Source organism: Vulpes vulpes, chromosome 13 (genome assembly GCF_048418805.1).
Source record: "Vulpes vulpes isolate BD-2025 chromosome 13, VulVul3, whole genome shotgun sequence".
NCBI classification, from domain to species: Eukaryota; Metazoa; Chordata; class Mammalia; order Carnivora; family Canidae; genus Vulpes; species Vulpes vulpes.
Genome location: NC_132792.1, coordinates 98,738,590 through 98,764,528, shown reverse-complemented (window position 1 = coordinate 98,764,528; position 25,939 = coordinate 98,738,590). Strand labels below are relative to the sequence as shown.

Here is a 25,939-nt window from a genome sequence, read left to right as displayed (position 1 = left end):
CGAGACCGGGTGGCTCTCGGGGCTCGGCCGACCGCGCGCGCGGCCGGGAGGCGGGCGAGGGGCGGGCGGGGGGCGGGCGGGCACCGGCCGGGAAGTCGGGGGCAGAGAGCTCGGCGGGGCGGGGGGCGGCGGGGCGGGCGGCGGAGATGAAGGCGGGAGGCGGGAGGCGGGAGGCGGGAGGCGGAGCCGCCGGGGCGGGCGGGGAGCGCGAGCGGGCGCGGGCGCGGGGGCCGGAGCGGGGGCCGGAGCCGAGGCGGCGCGGCAGCTAGCGCGCGGGTGGGCGGACGGGCGGGCGGAGGGACCCGCGAGGGCGAGGGCCAGGGCGAGGGCGAGGGCGAGCTGCGGGCTCCGCGCGCCCCTGCTCCCGCGCCCCTGCTCCCGCGCGCCCCTGCTCCCGCGCGCAGCCCCGGCTCCCGCGCACCCGACGGGCCGCGGCGGGGAGGAGCCCACCGAGTTGGCCCCGGAGCGCGGGCAAGTTTCCCGGGAAAGCGGGAGCAGCCGGCGGCCGCTCGCCAGGTGAGCGCACGGGGCTGGGGGCCGGGGCACCCGCGGGAGAGGGGTCTGCGTGGGCGGGGAGGTGCAGCCTCACCTTTTCAGGTACTTCGCCTCTGTCCAAAGACGGAGGCATCTTTCTTTCCCTTTTTTTTTTTCTTTTTTACCGCCTCCCCCTCCCCCATACTTGAACCCACTTCCCTTCACTTTATTGGCCTGGAGGGGCGGCGTGTCCGGGAGGCGGAGGGGACCGGGCGCCTGAACTGAACCACCTGCGCGGGGTTCGCGGGCCCGCGGGGCGCCCTGGCTCCAGGGGTCCGGTGCCAGCCCCCGACTTGGCGCCAGGGGGGCTGGAAGCAGGACACCGCAAGGCCCGTATTGAGTTTCTGATGCCGGTTTATCCGGTCCTCCGGCTGGTCCGGGACAAAGACGAGCATCTCCGCAGCGGTGCCTCTTTGGCATCGGCCGCCAACTCCGGGACCTTGCTAAAAGCTCCTGCGAAGGCTGAGGACGATGTGGGAGGGGAATTAGGAGACTGGGTGCCGGGGTGTGCGGGGGAGGATCGGGCCCCGCAGCGGGGCTGGGCGGGGCGACGTGGGGAGAGGAGGGTCGAGGTGGCCTGGGGAGCGTCGGAACCGCGCGGTTGTTCGGTCGCTGCTGCTGTTACTCTGGCGCGGTTACCCGCTCCCTCTTCTGCCCCGTTTGAACATCCTCCTCGGCATATTCCTGTTAGAGGGCTGAACCGTGTTTGTTCCGTCTGATGCCTGTCAGGAGTTATTTCCAACTAAGTTCACAGGTGCGAAGCCTGAGCCGCTGCACCTCCTCGCTCCCCTCCCTGCGGGGACCCCCCCCCAACTTCCCTCCCACAGGGAAACTGTTCTGAATCCTTCCCAGGGTTTTGAGAGGGAGGAGGGCCAGTACATAATGTAGTTTGTGGTGTGCGTGACTTTTCCCCCATTATGTTATCAGAACCAAATCAAGACACTGGAGGTGTCTAATAGGACTCCCCTTCAGTTTTTATAGTAATTAAGAGTATTATTTACAGTGTTTCTTTTTCTGTACTTTATCTCCAAACATTGCATTAATCCCTCTATATGCAGTTCTCTCTGCTGTCACTGTGTCACTGGGTTTGAAAGACGAGAGCTTCTTTCGGACTCACATACACACACACCAAAATACAGTGTGACAATATTCAATATTTGTCTGTCTTCCTGATTCAGTGGTCTGGCACCTGCCAATTCCAGTACATCATCATAACACCATATGCCTGCCTACAAAATTGAGGATAAGGAGAATGCTGCTGTTTTTCATGTGCAGGACAACCCTGGACTACCAGATTTTATTATTGTTTAAGGGGTTTTTAAGGGCTTCAGTCAAAGTGAATCAAATATACAGAACAAAATTACAATTCCACCCAATGCGTTCGAAAGGAATACAATTCCTGGACACTTATAGTTGACTGGTTATTGGAGAAAAATTAAAATCCTCTCATCACACAGAAAACATTTTGATTGAATATAGTCAATAAGAAATAGCACACATTGAATGCCCTGAGAAAACAAGAAGAATTTTCCTCGTGCCTCATTTGAGTTTTATCTCCTTTATTACAGTAGCATCCTCCAGAAAATGAGCACCTTGCAGATAGATGTTGGTATGTACTGACTAAACACCACATTTTTTAATACAGAGGCTTGGTGACAGTCCAAAAACATAAATGTTTTAAATCATTACCAACCATCTGTTCTCTCCCACTCACTTAAGGCGCAATCTTTTATTTTCACAGGTATCAAAACATACATCCACATTTCATACATTTCCATGAATATCCTGAAAGCTGCAGTGATATCTGATGTTGACCTAAGTTTGGCAACTGTTGTGTTTGGCTAGTTACACTATAAGCTCCTCTCCTTTTATTTTCAATGAAAGAAGAAATCAAAAAAACTTTTAAAGCCTTTGGGCAAAACTGATGTTATATACTCCAGTGAAATCTGATTGCCTTTTTTTTTTTTCCACCTTTTTGTTACCAAAGAGAAGCTGAAAAAAAAAAAAAAAAAGAAGAAGAAGAAGAAGAAGCTGAGAATTAGTACAGCTGCAGGCTCCTCCTGATGACATTCTTTCCCTTTCTTCCTGGTCACAGGGGTAGCATTTGGTGCTCTGAAGCAGTGCATTAAACAGCCTCATGACTCCAGAAAATTAGCATGGTTCCAGAAGGATATAACCTCTTCCCATGAAGAATTTACAAAATGGGAGGCTAACTTAATATCCCAGACACCAAATTAAATAGACCGAAGACATACACTTTCCCACACAGACGTTGGCTATCAATATTACATAGAAAAAGAATAACATGTCTAAGTAGTATTCTTTATATTTGTGTTTGGGAACTTGGATGAGTTTGTATGTAATCAGCACTGGATTCATACCCTTCATTTTGTTTATGTCATCATTAGAGCAATATTTGGGGTTTTGAGTCTCCCCCTCAACCCCCAATCCAAGAAAGCTTTCACATTTAGGCATGTTTGCTATAGCTACAACTGGAATGTTAGGACATTTTTCTCACCCAAAATTAAGTTGCATAATAAATACGTTGTTCCTGTAGTGGAAACAGAACCTGGGAAATTCTTTTTATTCAAACCTAGGTGTAATATTCCAAAACCACTTTCATACTGTTAAGGAAAAAGGTATTGGCAATCTTGACCATACTTTGCAAACAATTGATATGTACTAGAAGAATATCAAGAACCAAGGAAAGGTGAGGTTTCTGCCTTCTGACCTGCTACACTGCACTATACTGCTTTTGCCTTGGAAGTGTAAGATTCTCCTTACTTACTATCATGATAGCACTGAAGAGAATGAGCCCAAACTATAGACAATTTTGAAAGTTAAGTTGCCTTTAAAAATATGGTCTAATTTAAACCTTTGGAAATACATAAGAATGTGTTAGATCTTATTTTTCTGTTAGATCTTATTTTTCTGTATACTAAAAATGAATTATTGAGGGGATACAGTTTCACTATGTATAGTAAGCACTCTGAATTATTCATGTTAATGAGAAGAATAGAGGCAAATATAATCCAAAATCATGGTTATTTAAAGTCATTTGTTTTTGTCTTTGGAACATATTACATGTTTGGATTAAAAAAGATTTTCATTGTTATTGTGGGCAAGTTGCCTTTCTAATTATTTTGTTTTGTTTAGGTTAATTTTTAAATGAGTTTATATACCTCAAACACCAAAACCGATTTATAAGGAGGTGGTGCAGATGGGCATCCTGCCCAGAAACAAGCTGGGTAATAGAAATAAGCAAACCTGGTATGGCAACTTTGCAGTAGAATATATGTAATTCACAGGAACATAATCAAGACTTGATTGTATATCTATTTAATGAATATGTTTTAAGAATTAGACATGTTCCTGGAAAAAATAAAAATCCTTCAATCAAAATTTGAGAAATTCAATTCTACTCCACATGTAAAAGAGGTGATTGATATGGGTTTTTTTTTTAAATGATAGTGGGCTACTCCTGAAAACCAAACAGAAATATTATGATTGATAAATCTAATTAAGCCAAATCTGTAAGCATGAAGTTTCACTAAAGCATACGTACATGATGTGTATGTATTAAGGTGAAATCCTTACATAGGTACTTTCTAAAGAAGAAACAGCAAGACGCTACTGGAATAAGGGGTTTGGTCCATTTGATCTCAGTACCTTTGCTCCAAATCAAAGTATATTTCATTGAAAAGAATCTCTCAAGTATCTATTGTTACCGTGGACCTGGTTAGATAAAATAGTTGAAGTTCAGCAAGACTGACAATTTAACAGATTTCTATTGTGTTTTTCAAAAGCTCTAGGGCAAAATTGCTTGTGGATGAAATAGTTAGTTGAACAAGAAGTTGATTCACACCATAGCACTGGCTGTTAAACACCACGTTTATAGTCAGTGTTCGGTTGTATATAGATTTTGTTGAATTGTTAGTTCTATGCACTATTAGGAAACCTCTGTGGAGAAGGTTAGAGCTGCAAAAAATATATGATTAGAAAAGCAGATAAGATCATTTTTATTTCAAGAATTCAAAGCAAAAAGTAAAAATTGTAACTTTTACAGTAGTGAGCAGAATGGTAATAAAGTACACGTCCCCTTCAGAGCGGTGACTATGTTCTCATAATAAATGTGCTCTCTACTGCAAGTGTAGGGGTACTTCTTTTTTGAGGAAACATTTTTTAAAAGTTTTTTTATAGGGCACGGCATTTTTTTTTTTTAAGACTTGAGTCCTTAGACTGAATGTTTTAAAAGAAATATTGTGGTTGGAAATATAATTGAGACCCACAGGATATATTTTTTATACATTTGTTAATGAAATCAGTTTCTTTTGATCAGTGCCTAAGTCTTAGAATCAAAGTTATGCATTTTGTTATAGAGCTGGAAAGGACCTTTAAAGTAATTTATTCCAATGCCCTCATTTTACAGTTAAGGAAATGGGGACCCACAGTGATCACTATGAGCAGCTAAAGGTCACACTGGTAGTTAGTGGCAGAGCAGAAACTAGAAACCTGATCTCCTGACTCATTCAGCTCCTGTGTAGTAAGTAGGGTAGTTAGATAGGAGAAGTTAACTCTTTCTGGCCATCAAGGTATCAACTCCATGTAATAGTCACAAAATGGTACAGAGCTAGATGTAGAAGGCCTATGACTTTTCTGTCTTCTGTCGTCCGCTGAATGGTCACCACAGACCAAACCATGATTCTCAACCCTCTTAGTCTCTTTTTTTAATTGCAAATATTTTGTTTCCCCCTTCATACCCTGAAATGTAACTCATCAATAATTTAATTACTGAATACATCTGAAATGAAAAGAAGGATAAAATACAAGTTAATTTGTAAATAATAACTATACTGATCTCTGGGGATGACCTCACTGGAACACATATTAAAGAAGCAAAAGATTTTATGTATATATAATGAATAAATTTCGATTAAGGCAAATAGAAAACATCAGAGGGCATCCTATACAAGAAGTACAGGAAAATGAAAAAACAGGATAGACTAAAAAGTATGGTTAGGAGAATTACAAGCCAGACTTATTCATATGTGGTAAAGAAGAATATAATGGGAATCGTTCCAAGGAAAATATGCCAAGTCAAATTAAAGACTAGCAGAGTGGAGAAAATGTGGAAGTGTGATATTTTGCAAATGAGAGAATAAATACTATTAATATACTTCCACCAAAATTCCAAACCTGTTTTGTGGAACATGTTCCTGCTGTTGTTACTAGTATGAACTCTATTTCAAGGGAGTCTGCAGGTTGCCCACCATATCATCAGTAATAGCAGATAAAATATTTCTAAAATGAAAATTATCGATTTAGTGCTGATATTGCCTCTGCTGTTGTAGTCTATCAATTCCAGGGTTAGGAGACAGACCACACAGAATGATTAAATTATTCACCGCAGCAACCTTAATTGTCAGTTTCTGGGCTTTCAGTGGAAACTCTTATAAAGTGCTTACATTGCAATGATGTGCCAAATTCTATAGGTTGATATTCCCTATAAATTTAGTTCATCGGGACATTGCATGTTGTGTGAGGTATTTGGGGAAATTCCTCATTAAATAGGGCTGTTCCTCCACGCTAAAGCCAACCACACTCTCCTGTCCCAGTAAGTAAAAAACCAGAGTGTACCCAACTCTTCCCAAAATGTTCTCTAGGGGCGATCTGACCCTGAAGAGAGCCATAGGACTAGAGAATAAGATTTTTGTGATGGCATGGGATTATTCTTCATGCCCTTACTCATCTACCCTCCCCCTTTTTTTTAATGAGACTGTTCTGCTTGTCTGCTGGTCTCCTGCCCTCAGTGGACTAGGATTACAGACCATCAAAATCAAGCTCACATTCTGATCTTTTTCTGTCACTGGCACCTTTATAAAAGTTTACTTCTTCTAATCCTCATTTCTCTTAGAAATCTCTCTTTGGTGGGTGACTATGAGTATTGACAAACTAATATGCAGGCTGGCTAGTATTTTAACTCTTCCAGGCCTTAACCTTGTTTAGATGCATGTCTCCAAAAAACATTGAAGGCATTCGGATAACAGAGACAGTTTATACATTCACACATATGCATATGTGTATATGCATGTGTATATGCACATGTTCTATGTGTGTACATACATACATATAATTTCAGGCACTGAAAAATAAGAAAGAAGGTATTGATATTGTATTTAGAATGCCCTTGAAACATTTTTATGCAAACAACTGCACTCGTTCAATATTGGAAGTTACACCATAAAATAGTGCTGTGAAGTATGCCACAGAAGAGGCCAAAATCTGTTACTGACACAATAAACTGTTGTATTAGATTTTTTTTTAATTCCTTAAAGTAAAGGCATCCTGTGATAGCATATAGGAGTTGGGCTGGGAGGGGATATATAATATATAGACAACTGTAGTATCTGTCTTAGATGTATGTAGTCTGTGCACTGTTGACTCACTAGAAGCACACCAACATCTCTTCTCTTTGCAAAATATGATAGAGTATTTGCAGAGAGATCAGAGGGTTTTGAAGATTACTTGTATATGCAACATACAGGAGAGCGTGAGACCCTAGAAATGAGGAGGGAATTGAGAGGGAAACTCAAAATTTTCACTTCTAATGTTTGGACTAGCAGACTATAACATAAGACTTGCTATTGAAAATTAAGAGTTATATGAAATGTCATTTCAGTATTAGCTACAGCAAGCATCTTGAACTTTCCAAATTGTAAGTAAGAATTGTTTTTTTTCTTAGGTTACTTTCGACTCCAGGTCAATTTTAGATGTCTTTTATAACATTGCATATCTTAGCCTTTTTAAAGAAGAAGACTTTTTAATGTAAACTCTTAACAGTTAAGATGAAAATCATAGGTGTGTGTGTGTGTGCATGCATGCAAATAACCAATTGTTTTGACATAATCACAAGATTCTCTACATAGAAGGGCATAGTTTACCTAATCATGAGAGATGGCTTTTCCTACAAAGGGGATGCAGCAATTGTACAGAACACAATTTGAGCCATGATTGTTTTGCTGCATATTGTTCATTCTTACTGGAAGCTTCTTGGCCAATTGAATGGCCCAACACTCAACCTCAGACTGACCCCTAACTTTATTTGGTCTACTTTTGTTACAATTTCTAATAAGAGTGTAGTGGTGCAGTGGGAATTGAGAGAAGATGAAATTGAGGGTGTTGGATTGTGGAGGTGATAAGGAAAATAAGGAGTTTCTTTCATTTGCTCAGCACAAAGGTCTGTGTAGGCAGTGAAATTCTATTGGAAATCTACCTTTTCTTGTTATGCTTTTTACTCTTGTATGTAATAGAGGCAAGATTGTGAAAGCAAAGCCCTCCTCCCTCTTTGCACTGTTAATTCCACCATACAACAGAAAAAAAAAAAAGACCTGGTTTTTTTTTTTTTGCCAGAATAAACAGAGGTGACTTCTTCCACTTACTAGCCTCATTGTGTCCCCTTTTACTTCAATACTACTCTAAACTGAAATCTAACACACTGAAGAATGTAGTTAAGAAAAGGAAGAATATACCCAGTCAATGTAGTGAAAGAAACTTCAGGAGCCTCTAGAAATATGTGAAAATGGGAAAACCAAAGAAGACAATTTTGTCAATTCAAATGAAGAATGTAATATTTACTTTTCCATTAGTTTCAGGAGCAGGTAGCTCAGAACTCACTTAGTTTTGTAGTCATTTTTATTGTTTTTTTTTTATCACAGAAGGAGTTGGAGCTGTGACCTATTGTTACAGGTTACTTGAAGCAAATATAGTTTGTGAAGATTTACATAAGATGATGGCATTGATTATCTACTTTAAGAAAGAAATTCCAAAATTGAAATGCAGGCACAATTTTTTAGAAACATATCTCTAATTAAATTTGATTTCCCCCAACCTTCTTTGAACAGATTAGAGTGACGGTAATTTATTCCTCCCCCCAAATCAGTTTTCCCAAAGTATTAAAAAATGCTTATGTGTGAGTGACATTATTGGACTAAAAGCAGTGACCTAATGGTCAGTTTCTAATATTTGCACTCTAATTTTCAATTAGGAACTTTTACTGTTACAGAATGAGACTCCATTACTGTGAAAGGGCTGGCAGTCAGCTGGATGCACTAGTTTGGTCTTACTGGTTATTTGTGGCCAGAACCCAACTTGTACTGATTGTTAAATATTTTTGATATTACTCCTGTACTTACATTATCACTTTTGTGACTTGCTAAAAAAAATCTAGCAAAGTCCTATTTTCAGATTTTGCAGTTCAGGGAATTATAACAGCATTTTGAATGGAAATGGATTTGCAAATTACTGAACTCCCAAGTAGGAGAGATTATCTAGTATCTTGGAACTTTGGTTCACCGTGAATTTTCCCAACATACATACACTGAGTAGTATCCAATTAGAATTCCTTGAAATCAGTGGCATATATTTTATTGAAGAACTTTGTAAAACACATGTAAAGCTCAAGAAGTCCCTCTGAGTTCCCCACTTAATAGATCCAGCTCTGTATTTGGCATTTCTTATTTTCTGTCTTAAAGAGAAACATCAAATGAAACATGTCAAAATCAAATTTGTGATCTCTACCCCTTTCACCCCAACCTCTGGTATTCCCCAGCTCCCAATCTGGATTTTATCCTTGAAATCCCCTCTCCTTAACCCCATATCAGAGCCTACACCTAGGTGTTGATTGTTACCTCCAAAGTGTGTTACAAATCATATATTTGAAACTACTATAACACTGTATGTCAGTTATACTTCAACAATACATTTTTAAAGTATATTACACATCTGCCTCGGGCCATCACCCTAGTCTAAGCTTTAACCCTCCCCTGTGCAGGAAACCACAATCACTGGTCTCCTGGCATCCTATATTGTTTATTACTATTCCATCCTCCAGTGCAAATGTAATACTCACAGCTCTAACTACACACACCACTTCCCTGGGTTACCATTGCATGGTAAAGCCCAAAGCTGTGCACCTGATTTTTTGAAACCCAGCAATGCCAGGCTCCTCCAGTCTCATCTTTTTGATGTCTCCACTCTTTCCCTTTGCTTGAGCTGGCTGGCTTTCTTCCAGTTGCTCTGACTCAATCAAGCTTCCTCCCATCCCCACACCCATGAGCACAAATACCCAAACTTTGCCTAGTTAACTCTTAGTTAGCACCTCAAATATCAACCCAAATGCCATTTCCTCAAATGAGCCATTTCTTCCCCCTCATATATACACACATATTTATTTGTATGCATAAATGCATCCATATTTATGTATTCATATCCCTCATCCCAGATAGTTGCAAATTCACGTTTACTTGGGTAATTATTTAATCAACCACTAAGGTAGAAATCTGTATAGTTTCGATGGTCTTTATATTCCTAGAAAATGCTTCAGAGCCTGCCCATAGCAGGGATGTAAAACATATTTGTGGAATAAATGTTTACTGATCATCCTTGGCTTTAACCCCACATGTGTGCATGCATACATATATACTACACAGAAATAGCCAGTCACACCCACCCTCACATTCTCATGAAAACACATAAATAAAAACTTGTAAGCTTTCAAGCCCCACATTTTTTCTTTTCTTTGTCATCTCTCCAAAAATCACAGTCCTCCCTCTTCTGCTTCTGTCCCTATCTGTGATTCATTCAGAGGTGACTTGAGCAGTGCTACATTTGTTTAGAAAGTACAGCTAATCTGTTGAATTTCTTACCCCCCCCCCACACACAAAAAAAGGCTCAAGCATTCTTTTACATTATTTCCTCTGACATGTGAAATCTCTTAATAATTACAGTACTTTTAAAAGGCTTCACTCTGTGAGAGTTCTATGCTGTGCCATTTGGCATATTTCGACAATGATCTAAGATTGTACCATGTTGGAGAAGAGAAAAAAAAATATTTTGGAGGTTACCTGCCCCTATGGCTCCTGTATGGAGATACATGAGATGAAGAAAAACAAAACTTAAAATAAGAATAAATATATGAAATTGAGAGAGTAACATAAAAGTCTAGTTTATAAAGTAAAAGTTCATATTTTTAAGCGTTGCCTAGAGGCTTCAAACTATGCTGAAACAGTTAAGGAAAAGACCTACCTTATTCACTTGGCACTTACTGTGTTTAGATACTGTTTTAATATTGTACCTAAATTCCAGATGCTGTTTTAAAATTGAGTTGAGTTAGTCTTCTTTTTATTTAAAGCCTTCTTGTTTTGGGTAGTTTAGGGTAGAATCTGCTAAGCCTGGAACACTTTGTGCCAGAAAATAAGGAATTGCTCAAAACTGATGGAGACACATCAGAAGTACATAAGTGCCAGATTTTAGGGACTTCCACTTGAAGGCCCAACTTGGGATCATCTGAACATAAAAAGTAATAATATATGTAATGGATTAGAGCACATTACATGTAAGAAAAGAATCATGAGTGTATAATGTGTGTGTAGTGTGCAGATGGTGGTGGGTAGACGAAAAAGCTGTTTACTGAAAAATACAAGCTAATAATTTTTTTAAATGCTGGAATTATAAAGTCACCTTTTTGCAACTCTATTACAAGAGTAATCAAAGGATAATTCAGCATTGGGTGAATGGTTTTTAGGGACATGATATCCATGCTCTCTCTAAATGTCATCTCACAGTTTGCTTATTAATTACAAAGAGAGGAGGATACCATTATAGGAAGAAATCTGGCAGACCAGCGTAACCAAGTAAGCACACTTGACATCACCACATTGACATCATGTACCTTTTGATATGATACACACATGAAGTAGGATACATAATCACCTGTGAAGTTGTAATGCCAAAAATGTTTCATCTGAATCTGATCATAGGGAAACAATCTGAGAACTCCAAATTGGTGGACATTCTTTAATATAATCAACTTGGACACTTCAAAAATGTCATTGTCACACACAAAAAATCCTGGAAGATTGTTCGAGATTAAAGGACATTGGGAGACATGGCAACTAATTGCAAGGCATCCTTCTTGATTAGATTCTTGATGGGGGTGGGGGGATGCTATAGAGAGTACTACTGGGACAGTTGGAGGAATCTGAATTTGGGCTGTAGATCATAGAATAGTATAACATCAATGGTAAGTTTCCTGAGTGTGATAATCATATTGGAGTTGTGTAGGAGAATGTCTTTTGGGGCAAAGGATATATTTAAAAGTATTTACAGTTGAAATCTCATGATCTTTGCAACTTCCTTTGATGTGGTTGAGCAAAATTACTGTTTTAAGTGTTGGAGAGAGAGAGGAGCAAATGTGAACTGATTACAGATTATATAGTAGTCATTATATTACTGCTACTTTTCTGTAAGTTACATGTTTTTCAAAATAAAAACTGAGTAAAGTACTCTGATTTTAAGCCAACTATGCAACAGATGAGATCATTATCACATTGTATGGAAGTGAGCTAGCATGTTTGAAAGTCGTTTAGTCTATTAGTAAAGTATCCTTTTCAAAGTATCTAAATATCTTCATTTATCATTCCACAATATTTTGTAAGTTATATTTAAACACCTTAAAGGAGCTATGCTTAAAAGAATATGTTTTAGGCAGTGTAGGAGACAATGTATCCTCTTGTGTTTCGCTGTAAAACAAACTACTGATTATTCTCACTACAAGATGCACAACATAACAAACTAGTGTGCAGGGTAAAATAGATCTGGCCAGGGCACCAGTAAAATTTAGGATCTAGTGTGATTCTCAACTGTACAGTGTCTGGAAGGTGAGCAAGCACTGTTAGCGCTTATGTATTAGAAGCAGGTACCTAAAGCACAGTACCAGATATTTACAACTATCAAAAAATAAAGCTGTTTAATCAGTAAAGAGGGCTGTTCTCCATGAAGCACAAAGTAAAAGGGGTTAAATTGGGTTAAATTAAAAATACAAAATTTGTGGACAGCCCAGGTGGCTCAGTGGTTTAGCACCACCTTCAGCCCAGGGCCTGATCCTGGAGCCCTGGGATTGAGTCCCACATCGGGCTCCCTGCATGGAGCCTGCTTCTCCCTCTGCCTGTGTCTCTGCCCCCCCAACCCCCGTGTCTTTCATGAATAAATAAATAAAATCTTTAAAAAAATACAAAATTTGTAGTAAATTATCTCTTTAGAAAAATTCAGCTTCAAAATAACTATTTAAAATATTTCTCCTACCATTAAAGTGTATGATATAATATTTGTACTCAGGTCCCTGTAAGAATAGTTTATTTGGCCCTAAAATAACATTTAGGGCTGCTAACGAGATGTACCTTTCACATAATCAGAACAATGGAAGTGGTGCTTCTTGATACAATATAATAATAATAATGGTAAAAAGAACTTCTAGACCTTCTTATATCTTAAGATACAATAAGCCAAAGGTACAAATATTAAGACTTCTTTCCCCTTATATTTCATAAGATAGTTTATGAATTATTATAAATTATAACAAAGAGATTAGAGTTTCTGAAAAATCTGAAAAATAAGTTTCTTGATACTTCTAGCATATACTGTCTTGAAGCTAAGTGTCACAATAATAGGAACTCCTCACCAGAATAAGTTGTAATTCATCTTCAGCTTATATTTAGGCAAATAGTAATGAAAAATATTGAACTTGGCATTGCCTTAATAAGGGGAAAACAATAAAAATTGTTGTGGGAGTGAGTTGGTTCTTTAAAAGTCTCGGTTATCTTCAAATAAAGTCAATAATAGCTTTTGTGCCACTATCCCTCTCTCTCTCATCCCAAGCTACTATATAGCTTGCATTTATATTAGTATAAAGACAATGGATAGCCATACCACTGAAAAGTATAAGACTTGAGTGAATGGGTGAAATTGAATTTTGTGATCTTAGTAAACTTAATATATTTTTATTTCATATTTTTTAAAAAAGTTCCAAGACCATGAAAAATGTGTTAAAAGTTGTTAGAATTTATAGCAATAGGGAAAACAGACTTCCATATAGAATTTGGCATTAAAAGAAAACAGCTATGCGAACAATTTGTGTAGGTAATTATTAGCTGGAAGCTATTTGTACTCCAAGTTTATTGAATATACACATATGATAATATGACTTTACACAAATAGAACCTTTTGATAATAAATCCATGTAAAAGATTGTGCCTTGGGGAATAATTCTAGATGTTATAAGTATATTTGAATTTCCTGCATACAGAAGGCGGAACTCTGGACCAAATATGTAACTATTTTTCACTCATGATACTTAATAGGTCATTTTACCTAAAGTCTCAGAAAGGATAAATAAAACAAACAATGGAAAATAGTGTTGTTGTTCCGTTTGTACCCACATTCAAAACATTGCAATCATAGAAGAAATAGCAAAAGAGAACCATGAAACCTTTCTCCAGAAGTGAACTAAACTACATTCAAAATCAGTTATCAGAAATGAATAAAAACCTAATCATTACCTGAGAAGAATCCCTGTCAGTGCATACTGGAATTACTGATTAACTGGTTTTTGCTTTTGTGGCATCCACCACTGAGTGGATGCTTAGAAAAAGCATTGTAGTAGTAAAATAAAATATAGAAGACGATACTCTTCTCTTTATTAACCATCTACATTGTTAACACTTCATGGAACTGTGCACCTCCCCGCACTTCAAGCCAATTTTACTATTTGTTAAAAAAATAAAAATAAAGTGAAGGACCCTTACAATTCCCTTTCCTCATTTAAAATTTTTGTTACATTTTTATGATTATGTCAAATTTTATATTTTCATATTTAAATGAAATCAGTGCTCAAACAGTCCTTTCATTACTGTTTCTCTTTCTGAGTTATTTTGATTCATTTTGTGCTTGGCTAGATTTTATTATCAAAGAATTTATTCTAGTAGGGCTCATGCAGGTTTGTACTTCCTGAATTTTTGCCTGCCTGATGAGTATCTCTATCCCTCCACCAACACCACCACCCTGTCCCCTTGCCTGGCACCTGTGTCTCTATCCCATAAGCCATTTTTTTCTCCCCTCCCCCATACTTGATGGGGGCAATGATGTGGAATGGTAGGAGCTAGTGTAGTGGGGCAATCTACAGCTCCAGGGTCTTGCCTAGAACATCTTGTCTCACTCAGCTTGTTCCATTTGCTTTCAAGTTTAATTCAAGCCTCTAATTCTATGTTGTGATATAGTAGTTGTGGCTTCCCTCAAATTTTCTCCCAGAGTACCCTCAGCTGGAAGACCATGTCATAACTAATAAAAATAGTAGATGGGCATGGTATTTTCACCAGTCCTGCATCCCCAGTCAGTCTGAGTTTTAATAGGGAAACATCCACACTCCTTATAGCCTACTTATGCCCCTACTTATGATGGACAGTCTTTTGGAACCATGATAGTATGTTTAGAAAAATATATATCCAGCTCAAGGTTTGAGAGTGTATCTGCCAATTCTTACCCTCTCTGTTTCCTCTCTAGATTTTACAGAATTTGGTAGGTTTAGTTAATGGTTTGAATTGGTAACTCTTGTTTAATTGAAAATAGAGTTCTTTTTTTCACTATTTTCAATTAGACTTTATTTGTTAGAGAAGTTTTAGGTTTACAGAAATATTGAGTGAAGAGTACAGAGATTTCCCATATCTACGTCCCACACTGCCACGTACCACTCAATGTACACACAGCCTTCCCCATCACCAATTTCCTCCACCAGAGTGGTACCTTCGTTACAATTGATGAAACTACATTGACACGTATCACCTAAAATTCATAGTTTGGTGTTAAGTGTTTTACAGGTTTAAACAGATTTATAATGACATGTGTCTGGCATCATGTATCATCAGGGTAATTTTACTGCACCAAAGATCCTGTCTGCTCCACCTATTCATACCTCCCTCCTCTGTAACCCCTGCCACCATTGGTGGTTCTGTCTCCATATTTTTGCCTTTTCTTTAAGAGTGTCATATAGTGAAATCATATAATCTATAACCTTTGCAGATTGACTTCTTTCACCAAGTAATATGCATATAAGTTTCTTCTCTGGCTCTCATATCTTATAGTTCATTTCTTTTCAGCACTGAGTGATATCCCATTGTCTGGATGGATCACAGTTTATTTCTTCACCTGTTGAAGGACATCTTGTTTGCTTCCAGTCTTGGCAGTTATGAACAAGGCTCTTTAAACATCCATGGGTAGGTTTTTATGTAGAACAAAGTTTTCAGTTCCTTTAGGTAAATACCAAGGAGAGTGATTACTGTATTCTATGGTTACAGTACTAAACAGTATGTTTAGTTTCTAAGAAATTTCCATACTGCCTTCTGAAGTAACTACTATTTTGTCTTCCCTCCAGTAATGAATGAGAATTTCTGTTGCTCCACATCCTCATTAGTCGTTGATGTTGTCAGTGTTCTAGATTTTGGCCTTTCTGAAAGATGTGTGGTCTGATAGATGGTATCTCATTGTCATCTCGTTTGCATTTCACTGATGCTTATTTGCCATTGTGTATCTTCTTTGGTGAGGTGTCTGATAAGTTCTTTGGTCCATTGTTAATTGAGTTGTTCACTCCCTTGTCATTGAGTTTTAAGAGTTTGTTCTATGTTTTAGATAATAGTCCCTTATCAGATATATCGTTTGAAAATATTTTATCCCAGTCTGTGATTTGTCTTTTCATTTTCAGGATGATGTTCACAGAGCAAATTTTTTTTTTTTTTTTACCTTTAATGAAGTCCAGCTTATTAACTCTTTTCTTCATGAATCATGCCTTTGGTGTTGGTTCTAAAAAGTCAACATCATACCCAAGGTCTCCTTAGATTTTCTCAAATTATCGTCCAGGAGTTTTATAGTTTTATGCTTTACATTTAAGTCTGTGGTCCATTTTACTTTAATTTTTGTGAGAAGTGTAAGTTCTGTATCTACATTCATATTTTTTACATGTGGATGTCCAATTATTCCAACACAATTTGTTAAAAAAAAAAAAACCTATTTTCGCTTTATTGAATTGCTCCTTTGTTGAGGATCAGTTGACTGTACTTACGAGGGTCTGTTTCTGAGCTTCTTGTTTTGTTCCATTGACTTATTTTTCTGTTCTTTTATCAATACCATGCTGTCTTAATTGTTGTAGCTTTATATTGTCTTGAAGTTAAGTAATGTCACCATCCCCAAACTTTGTTCTTCCTCTTCAATATTGCATTGACTGTCTTTTGCCCCTCATATAAACTTTAGAATCAGTTTATTGATACACACAAAGAACTCACTGAGATTTTGATTGGGATTGCATGGAATCTATAGGCCAAATTGGGAACAACCAACATCTTAACAATATTGAGTCTTCCTATCCATGAACATAAAATATCACTCCATGTATTTAGTGTTTTGATTTCTTTCATCAGAATTTTGTAGTTTCCTTCTTATAGATCTTGCACATATTTTGTTATATATAACTAAGTATTTAATTTTGGGTGGGTTACTGATATAAGTTGCATTATGTTTTTAACTTCAAATTCCACTTGTTCATTGGTGGTATATAGTAAAGTGATTGACTTTGTATATTTGTGTATTATCCTGTAGCCTGCCATCTTACTATAATTATTTATTAGTTCCAGAGATTTTTTAAATCTCTTTTTACATAGGTGATTATGTCATCAGTGAACAAAGACAGTTTTATGTTTCCTTACCAAATTGTATACCTTTTATTTCCTTTTTATAATCTTATTGTATTGACCAGGACTTCCATTATGATGTTGAAAAGCAGTGGAGACATCCTTGCCTTGTTCCTGATCTTAGTAGGATAACTTTGAATTTCTCATTATTAAGTATAATGTTGGCTGAAGGGTTTTTGTAGCTATTTTTTAATCAAGTTGAGGAAGTTCTCAATTTCTAGTTTATTTTGAGAGTTTTTATCATGAATTGGAATTGGAGTTTCTCAAAAGCTTTTTTGTTTTTTGCATCTATTGATATACTTGTTGATTTTTCATTCTTAGTCTGTTGATATGATGGGTTATACTAATTGATTTTCAAATGTTGAATCAGCCTTGCATATGTGGGATAAATCCAACTTGGTCATTGTGTATAATTATTTTTATAACTTACTGGATTTGATTTGGTAATACTTTGTTGAGGATTTTTTGCATGTATGTTCATAAGGGATTTTGGTCTATAATTTTCTTTTCTTGTAATGACTTTGTTTGGTTTTGGTATCAAAGTAATGCTGACCTCGTAGACCAACCTGGGGATTATTTCCTCTGTCTCTATCTCTGAAAGAAAATATAAAGAATTGGTATATTTTTTTCCCTTAGCATTTGGTGGAATTCACCAGTGAACCCATCTGGGTCTGGTGCTTTCTATTTTGGAAGATTATTAACTATTGATTCATTTTCTTTAATGAATATAGGCCTATTCGGATTGTCTATTTTTGTGTGAATTTTGGCAGATTCTTTCAGAGAATTGGTCCCCTTCATTTAGGTTATCAAATTGGTAGGCATAGAGCTCTTCATAACATTTATTATGTTTTTAATTTCCATGGGATATGTACTGATATTCTCTCTTTTATTTCTGATACTAGCAATTTGCTTCCTTTTCTTTTTTTAATTAGTTTGACTAGAGACTGACTGATTTTATTGGTCTTTTCAAAGAACTGGCTTGTGGTTTTGTTGATTTTCTCTATTGACTTCCTATTTTAAATTTCATTGATTTCTGTTGTAATTTTATTTTTTCTTTTCTTCTACTTATCTGGAATTAATGTGTTCTTCTTTTTCTAATTTCCTAGGCTAAGATCTTACATGATTGATTTTAGATAGTATACGTATTCAGTGCTATAAGTTTCTCTCTAAGCACTGATATTGTGGCGTACCACAAATTTTGATAATTGTATTTTTCATTTTCATTTAGTTCAAAATATTTTTATATGTCTTTTGCAATTTCTCTTTAACTCATGTATTATTTAGAGGTGTGTTGTTTAATCTCCAAGTACTTTGGAATTTTCCAGCCATCTTTCTGCTACTGATTTTTGGTTTAATTCTGCTGTGATATGAGAATAGACATTGTGATTTCTATTCTTTTAAAAATTTTAACTCCTATTTTGTGGCCCATAATGTGGTTTATCTTGGTAAATGTTCCATGTACACTCGAGACTAATGTATATTTCGCTGTTATTGGATGAAGTAGCATAGCTAACCATTATATCCAGTTTCCTGATCATATTATTGAGTAAAACTATGCCTTCACTGATGTTTTATCTTTTAATATTTTTGCCTGCTGTATCTGTTGCATTTATTTTTCTTTTAAGATTTTATGTATTAGAATGAGAGAAAGAGAGAGAGAGAGAGAGAGAGCATGAACAGGGAGGAGGAGCAGAGGGAGAGGGAGAAGTAGACTCCCCACTGAGTAGGGAAACTGATGCAGGGCTTGATCCTAGGACCCTTGGGATCATGACCTGACCCAAAGGCAAATTCTTAACTGACTGAGCCACCCAGATGTCCCGGGATCTGTTTATTTTTGATACAAGGTTGTTGAAGTCTCCAATTATAATGGTGAATTTATCTGTTTTTCCTTGCAGTTTGATCAGTTTTGCCTCACATAGTTTGATGCTCTCCTGTTATATATGTTAAGGTTTGTTAACATCTTCTTGGAGAATTGCTCCCATACCATTATGTTATGCCCCTTTTTTATCTCTGATGTCTTTCTTTGTTGTGAAGTCAGGAGCAACTTAATTGGATCCTCTGCTCAGAGTATCACAAGGCTGTAATCAAGCTTCCGCTGGGCTGCATTCTTATCTGAAGCCCAGGGTCTTCTTGTAAGCTTATTGAGTTTAGGGACAGAGTTTACTTATAACAGCTTTAAGACTGAGACCCTCACTTAGTCCTAAGGGCCACCCTTCTGCATAAGAAGTTAATAGCTAGCTTTTTGCTTCTTCAAAGCCAGTAGGAGAGCATCTCTAGCTCTAAGGATATCCTGGGCCCATTCTTAAAAGGATCACCTGATTAAGTTATGCCTACTCAAGATACTCATTTTATCTTTAGTGTGTGTGTGTGTGTGTGTGTGTGTACAACATGATTTGATAAATATACATTGTGAAATTATTACTACAGTCAGGTTAATTATAATATTTATCAACCTCACATAGCTACCTTTTTTGTGTATGTATGGTAAGAATGCTTAAGATTTACTCTTTTAACAATTTTCAAGTATCCAATATAGTGTTATTAACTATGGTCACTGTACTGTACATTACATTCCCAGAACTTATTTATCTTATACCTGATGGCTTATACTCTTTGACTAGCAACTCTCTATTTTTCCAACTTCCTGGCCTCTGGTAGCCACCATTCTCTGTTTCTATGAGTTCTTTTTTTGTTGTTTTTTGGTTTGGGTTTTGTTTGTTTTTGTTTTGTTTTTTTTGTTTTGTTTTTGTTTTTGTCTTTTTTTAGATTCCTTGTGTAAGGAGATAGTATAGTATTCGGCTTTCTTGGTCTGGCTTCTTTCACTTAGCATGATGTCCTCTAGGTTCATCTACATTGTCACAAGTGGTGGGATTTCCTTCTTTCTCATGATTGAAATAAACTTTCTTCTAATTAATTCAAGACAACTGATTTAGGACATTAATTCTATAAAATGTCTTTACATTTTTCACATGCTATCCATTAGAAGCAAATTACAGATCTTATTTCCACATAAGGGGAGGGAATTATGTAGGTGTGGGCCTATTGAACTTAAGCTTAGAATTCTGTCTGCCTTAAAGATCTTGACTTGCATATTTAAATCACTGCTTACACCCAGCAATTCTCTACCTTGCTTTTAGCATTTCTCGCACTTTGTAATCATATTTTTAATTTGTTTTAACTTATTTTCTTGCTTTTCTCCAGCTTACTTTTATGTCCCAAAATCTAAACAATGTCTGTCAAATAACAGATTCTCAAAATACATTTGATAAATTACTAAAATGTTGCTATTATCATCAATATGGGCTAGAGTAGTTAGAAGGCTTTATGAAAGAAGTTAGCCTTGAACTACTATCCTATAGGATAGAGATTAGAAAGGAAGAAAGTTCCAGGATAGATATCATAAAGAGAAAAACCAACCTGCTTGGTGTACTAATGGGTATGTGGTGCTTAGGAATCAGTATGCTAGAAAGGAGGCTTTCTGTTGGGGGAGCAGTAGAGGTGTAGTGACCACCTTATGTAGAGCCTAAAAGGCAGACAGAAGAGTTTTCCATTTTAGATCATACAACAATAAAAGATCCAATGAATTTTTATTTAAATATTTTATTTATTTATTTATGAGAGACACACACAGAGAGAGAGAGAGAGAGGCAGAGACACAGGCAGAGGGAAAAGCAGGGTCCATGCAGGGAGCACGATGTGGGACTCAATCCTGGGTCTCCAGGATCAGGCCATGGGTTGAAGGTGGCGCTAAATTGCTGAGCCACCCGGGCTGCCCCAGATCTAATGAGTTTTTAAGCAAAGGAAAATTACTTAATCAGCAGTATTTAATAAAGACTGATAAATTAAAGAGATTATCTAGAGATAAGTTACCTACCCAAGAGTTTTTGTTCATTTATTCAACGCATCTTTATATTCCACTCACCATGTCTATGGCATTGTGTTTGGTATGAACGTCACTTCAAAGATGAGTCCTAAAGAACGAACAAGGATCAGCTTGAGGTAGGCAGAAGATTTTAAAATGAAAGGAGAGACTGTTCATGTGCCCGGGGGCAAAAATGAATGCAGTTAGTTATTAAGAATTTAAATAATTTATCCCACCTTAAGAGTAAAGTCTGAGATCCAGGTATGTGTGATAAAACTAAGGCAGTAATCAAGAGCTGCATCAGAAAGGGCTTCGTTTGTCATTATAAGAAATTTGGAACAGTTAAGAAGTGTTAGAAATGGTAGAATATGTAATGGAAATATCCAGTAGACATTTAAAAATGTGAGAGCAAAAGAGAGTTCTATTAGAACTGGAGCATAAGTTACCTTTTCTTCTTTACAGAGATTAGATCGTTTCATGGGGGACTGAACAGAGAAGAGAACATAGAACTCTAAGAAAGAAAAAACAGAAATGGGCGAGATTATTAAAGGTTAAATAAGCAACCATCACCATAGGAACCAGAGACGTGATACCTTTCAGAATGGTCAACAGGTCAGTGGCACGAAATGGTTAGGAATACAGAGGACATACTTTGCAATAGCAAGAAGGAAGTAGTGTAGCCATAAAAAGGAAGTCCTCTGTGTTTGCCTGGAAAACTGATTAATACATGATCATTATATTTCAGCTTTGACATCCACTTTTATGAGTTCCTGAGATGTGGTTAAATGATATAAAAGTATCTGTGTTGTAAAGGTGATATTTTCTTAAGACAAATAGCTCCTTATATCTTATTTAGGTTTTCACTTTAGTCAACTCTGATTTTCAGTAACTTTTGGTAATAAAAAAGTAAATGAGCTCTTTTTGAGCAAATTTTAATGAATCTCACAATTTTGGCATCACTGTATTTGAGGGGTACACTTAAGTTTAGTAGAAAGAATGTAATTTGGAGACAAACTAAATTTGGATTCTGGTTCTGCCTATTATAAGTCATATAAACTTCCATATTTTGGTAATTACTTCCTTGTCTTTAAACAATATCTGCATGTTAGAACTTGATATTTGAATTTTAGGCTTTTTCCATTGACTTTCCATTGTGATCAAAGAGTTTATCCTACTCCTTTTTCCTTCCTCATTTTATGACACATATTGATCCTTGACTTCCCAACCATTCTATCCTCACAATGTAGTGATAGCATTTTACTTAGATACGTATTCAGTGCTTTATCATGGTTGTGTGTATGCTATCCATAGCCTACCATTGCAGTTCAATCTATTTCTTTCCTTTCCTACATTTTCTGTTTTCCCTGAAGTTAATAGTGTCTTGCTCTTTCATTTGCTTAATGTTCTAAGTTATCACTGATTTGATCAAAGTCTTCATCATTGCTTAAATATCCTCTTAGATGTTCAGACAAATCATCTAATCTGCTGGTATTTACAAAAAGTTTCTCCCAAGTCTCTGTTCTGCTCTAGTTTGAACTGCTTACCCTCTACACCTGTTCCACAACTTTTATTCTTTCACTACTAACCAGAAATTTCTCTCATGTTATCTTTCTTCTTTTCTGATCTACAGCTTTCTGTATCCCATTTCCTCTTCTTATCTTACTCCTTTGCTTCATCAGGTCCTCCTATAGTTTTTGGAGAGGTAAATTTTTTTGAGAATTTGTCTGAAAATATTTGTTCTATCCACACCTTTGATTGAGACTTTGATAGAATTTGATAGCATTTAAGAATTTTAAACAAAAATGATTTTCCTTGAGAATTTTTAAGACATTCTTGTTCCATTGCCTTATTCTGGATTCCAGTGTTCCAGGTCTGACATCATTCTGATTCCTGATCCCCTGGATATGACCCATTTGTTTCTCTCTGATAACACATGGAATCTTTTCTTTATTCCTAGCATTCTGAAATGTCAGTATGATCTTCCTTGATATGCTTATTTCATATCCATTGTGCTAAGGTACTCAATGATCCCTTTAAATCTGTAAATTCATGTCCTTAAGTTCCCTGAAATTTTCTTGAAATACATCACTAATAGTTCCCTTCCTTTTGTTTTCCCAGTTCGGTCTGGAACTCCTTTATTCAGTTGTTGAATCTTGTAGATGAATCATATTTCCTGGATTTTCTTTTTCCTGTCCAATTTCCCATCTCTTTGTCCTTTTACTCTGCCTTCCAAGAAGGTATCCTAACCTATCTTCTAACCTGTAGGTTGGGTTTTCATTTTGGTTATATTTTTCATTTAGAAGAGTTTTCTTTTTTCTTTCCTTCCCCTTTCTCTCTGGTTTCTTTTCTTTTTATTAAATATGGAGTCCTGTCTAGCTTTGATGGAACTGTTTTCTTATTTCTCTAAGGATATAAAATATAGTTCATTTGAATTTGTTGTTGTTTAGTTAGTTTTGATATGTTTTTTCCCCTGTTCTTTACTTTGCTTCTCTTCTGGTTATCTATTTTTTTTTTTTTTTATGATAGTCACAGAGAGAGAGAGAGAGAGAGAGGCAGACACACAGGCAGAGGGAGAAGCAGGCTCCATACACCGGAAGCCCGACGTGGGATTCGATCCCGGGTCTCCAGGATCGCGCGCTGGGCCAAAGGCAGGCGCCAAACCGCTGCGCCACCCAGGGATCCCTCTTCTGGTTATCTATTACCTTCTCTCTTGCCTTTCCTCTTTCAGGAAACTTAGTGCACCTTTCCTGGGTTTTATAACACATAGCACTTTATTTCTTGTTAGCATCTATGAAAACATATTGACCTCAGCATTTATGATTTTTTAAGTTAGCGTCCTCTTTCTGCATGTCATTTTTCTAAAAATTTATTTTTTTCTCTGCTTTGTAATTATCTTCTCTTTCTTTATCTGTCTTTGTAGATATTTTGTTTCTAGTTTCTTTGCTTTTATTTTAGAGGAATTTGAAGAGGGAATATACATGAGTCCAGTCTGCCTTTATTTATGTAGACATCCTCCTCCTTGACTAATTAACTAAATTAATTAAAACCAACCAGTATAATAATAGCATTAAAAGCAGCACAAATTATTCATAATTTTGTACTATCCTTGAGGTTTCATAATATTTTTTCACAATTTTTTTACATGTTTTGTTGTATTTCCTGCTTTTTATGGAATGCTAATTTTCAGTTATATATAATTCCTGCTTTGCTTTGTTGGCATCATTTCAGGCTTCCCAACGTATCTGTACTTATTTCAATAACTACCTTAGGCAGTCACTTTGATATTGTAATATGAGCACTATTTTTGTGGTGTGTTCTCTGAAAATGCCTTACCAGCCTACTATATGATTTTCGTCAGTAGATATTTTTGCAGATTTATTTTCCTTTTTTAAAGCAAGATTTGTAGATTAGCACCTCTGCTGTTTTTTTTTTTTCATGTTATTTTTCTATTAAATGGTTGCAGGCTAATAAGCACAGATGGGCTAGAATGTGAAACAAGAGGAGAGAGAGGGAGCACATAGGAGAATTTAATAAATATTTGCATGAGATTGCTTGGAGCTAGCCATGAGTGCTTGGCTTACAAACTTTACTATCTGTAAGAAACAAATCATATTCCTTTTAAAATATACATCTATTTCCACTGTTTTAGAAGGCTTTATGTTAACCTTTGAATTTTCCTATTCTATAGAAGCAGTATTATCCTTTCTATAAGAGACGTTGTACAAAAGGAACATATCAGATGTCCAGATAATATATAATGAAGAAAAAAATCAATCTTCCAAATAGATATTGACTGTCTAACCTAATTAATCATTAACAGAAATAACTACCCAATATATCTGATGTACGGAAGCAGGATAATTTACAAATACAACACCTTTACAGGGATTTCATTGTTACTATGATGAGCAGAAGGGGGGATTTAGAAAAGTAATATATGGCAGTAACATGATGATATATAAAAGACACTTTGTCTAGTTGGCAACTAGTAACAATAGTATTTATCTGTGTTTTATTGTCTTACCATAAAAATACTTACTTAAAAATATGTCTACAGGCGCCTGGGTGGTACAGTTGGTTAAGTGTCCATCCAACTCTTGGTTTCGGCTCAGAGTCCTGAGTTGAGTCCTCTCTTGGGCTCTGCACTCAGCGAGAGTCTATTTGTCCTTTCCCTCCACTGCAGCTCCTCCCTCCTCAAATAAATAAATCTTTTTAAAAAAGAAAATATATCTAGACATTTTGTTGAATATAGAGCAATGCCAAACTTTTGTCTAAATTATTTATTACAAGAATTTTTGTGCTAGAAGTAGTCTTAACTATTTGATGTTAGTTAAGTGGAAATATTGCTATTTTACTATAAAAACTAACATTTGAAAACCAGTTTAATGTACCCGTTTCAAGTTGTAGCTAACATACTAGTTGTAACCACCACTACTCATAAGAAATAAACGGAAAGATTAAAATGCCTTCCTAATGTTCTCTTGCCTCTTGCCTCTTAAATACTACCAGCCTTTTCTTTTCTTTTTTTTTTTTTTTTTTTGAGATTTTTGAGGTTTTGGAGAATAGATACATCACCATGGAGCTCTTAAAATTCTCTCACTTTCCTTCCCCCTCTGCTTTGTTTTCTCTCTTTCTCTTGCATTATCCTACTTTTGGATTATATCACTTTTCCAGTTATAATGACCCTCCAAACTCACTAGATTATGTACTTCCTGTATACATTGGACTGTCTCCTTGAAAAGCAACTCTGTTCATCAACATGAAAAACTCATGTCTTGCTGTCATAGAAAAAGGAAAAAAAATTAGCATATATGGCTTATTTACATAATACCCAAAGTACTTCATTATTATTTAAGAGTGTTGTTCATTATTATTCAAGGTTTATGAATAACATTTGTATGTATAACAACTATCCTTCCCTACTGTGTACTGAAGTCTTGTTCTCTTCTGACATTTGAAAACAATGATTGGA

The 25,939-nt window shown here is 36.8% G+C and overlaps 1 protein-coding gene across 1 annotated transcript in view; it reads left to right on the top strand.

Annotated features, from left to right (window-relative positions):
• The first annotated feature begins 321 nt into the window (after nucleotides 1–321).
• Nucleotides 322–25,939, top strand: part of CHST9 (carbohydrate sulfotransferase 9) — a 236,207-nt gene continuing 210,589 nt past the window's right edge. The window contains exon 1 of the mRNA XM_072732106.1: nucleotides 322–516. The gene's annotated coding sequence lies outside the window, so the exon portion shown is untranslated. The remainder of the gene's footprint in view (nucleotides 517–25,939) is intronic.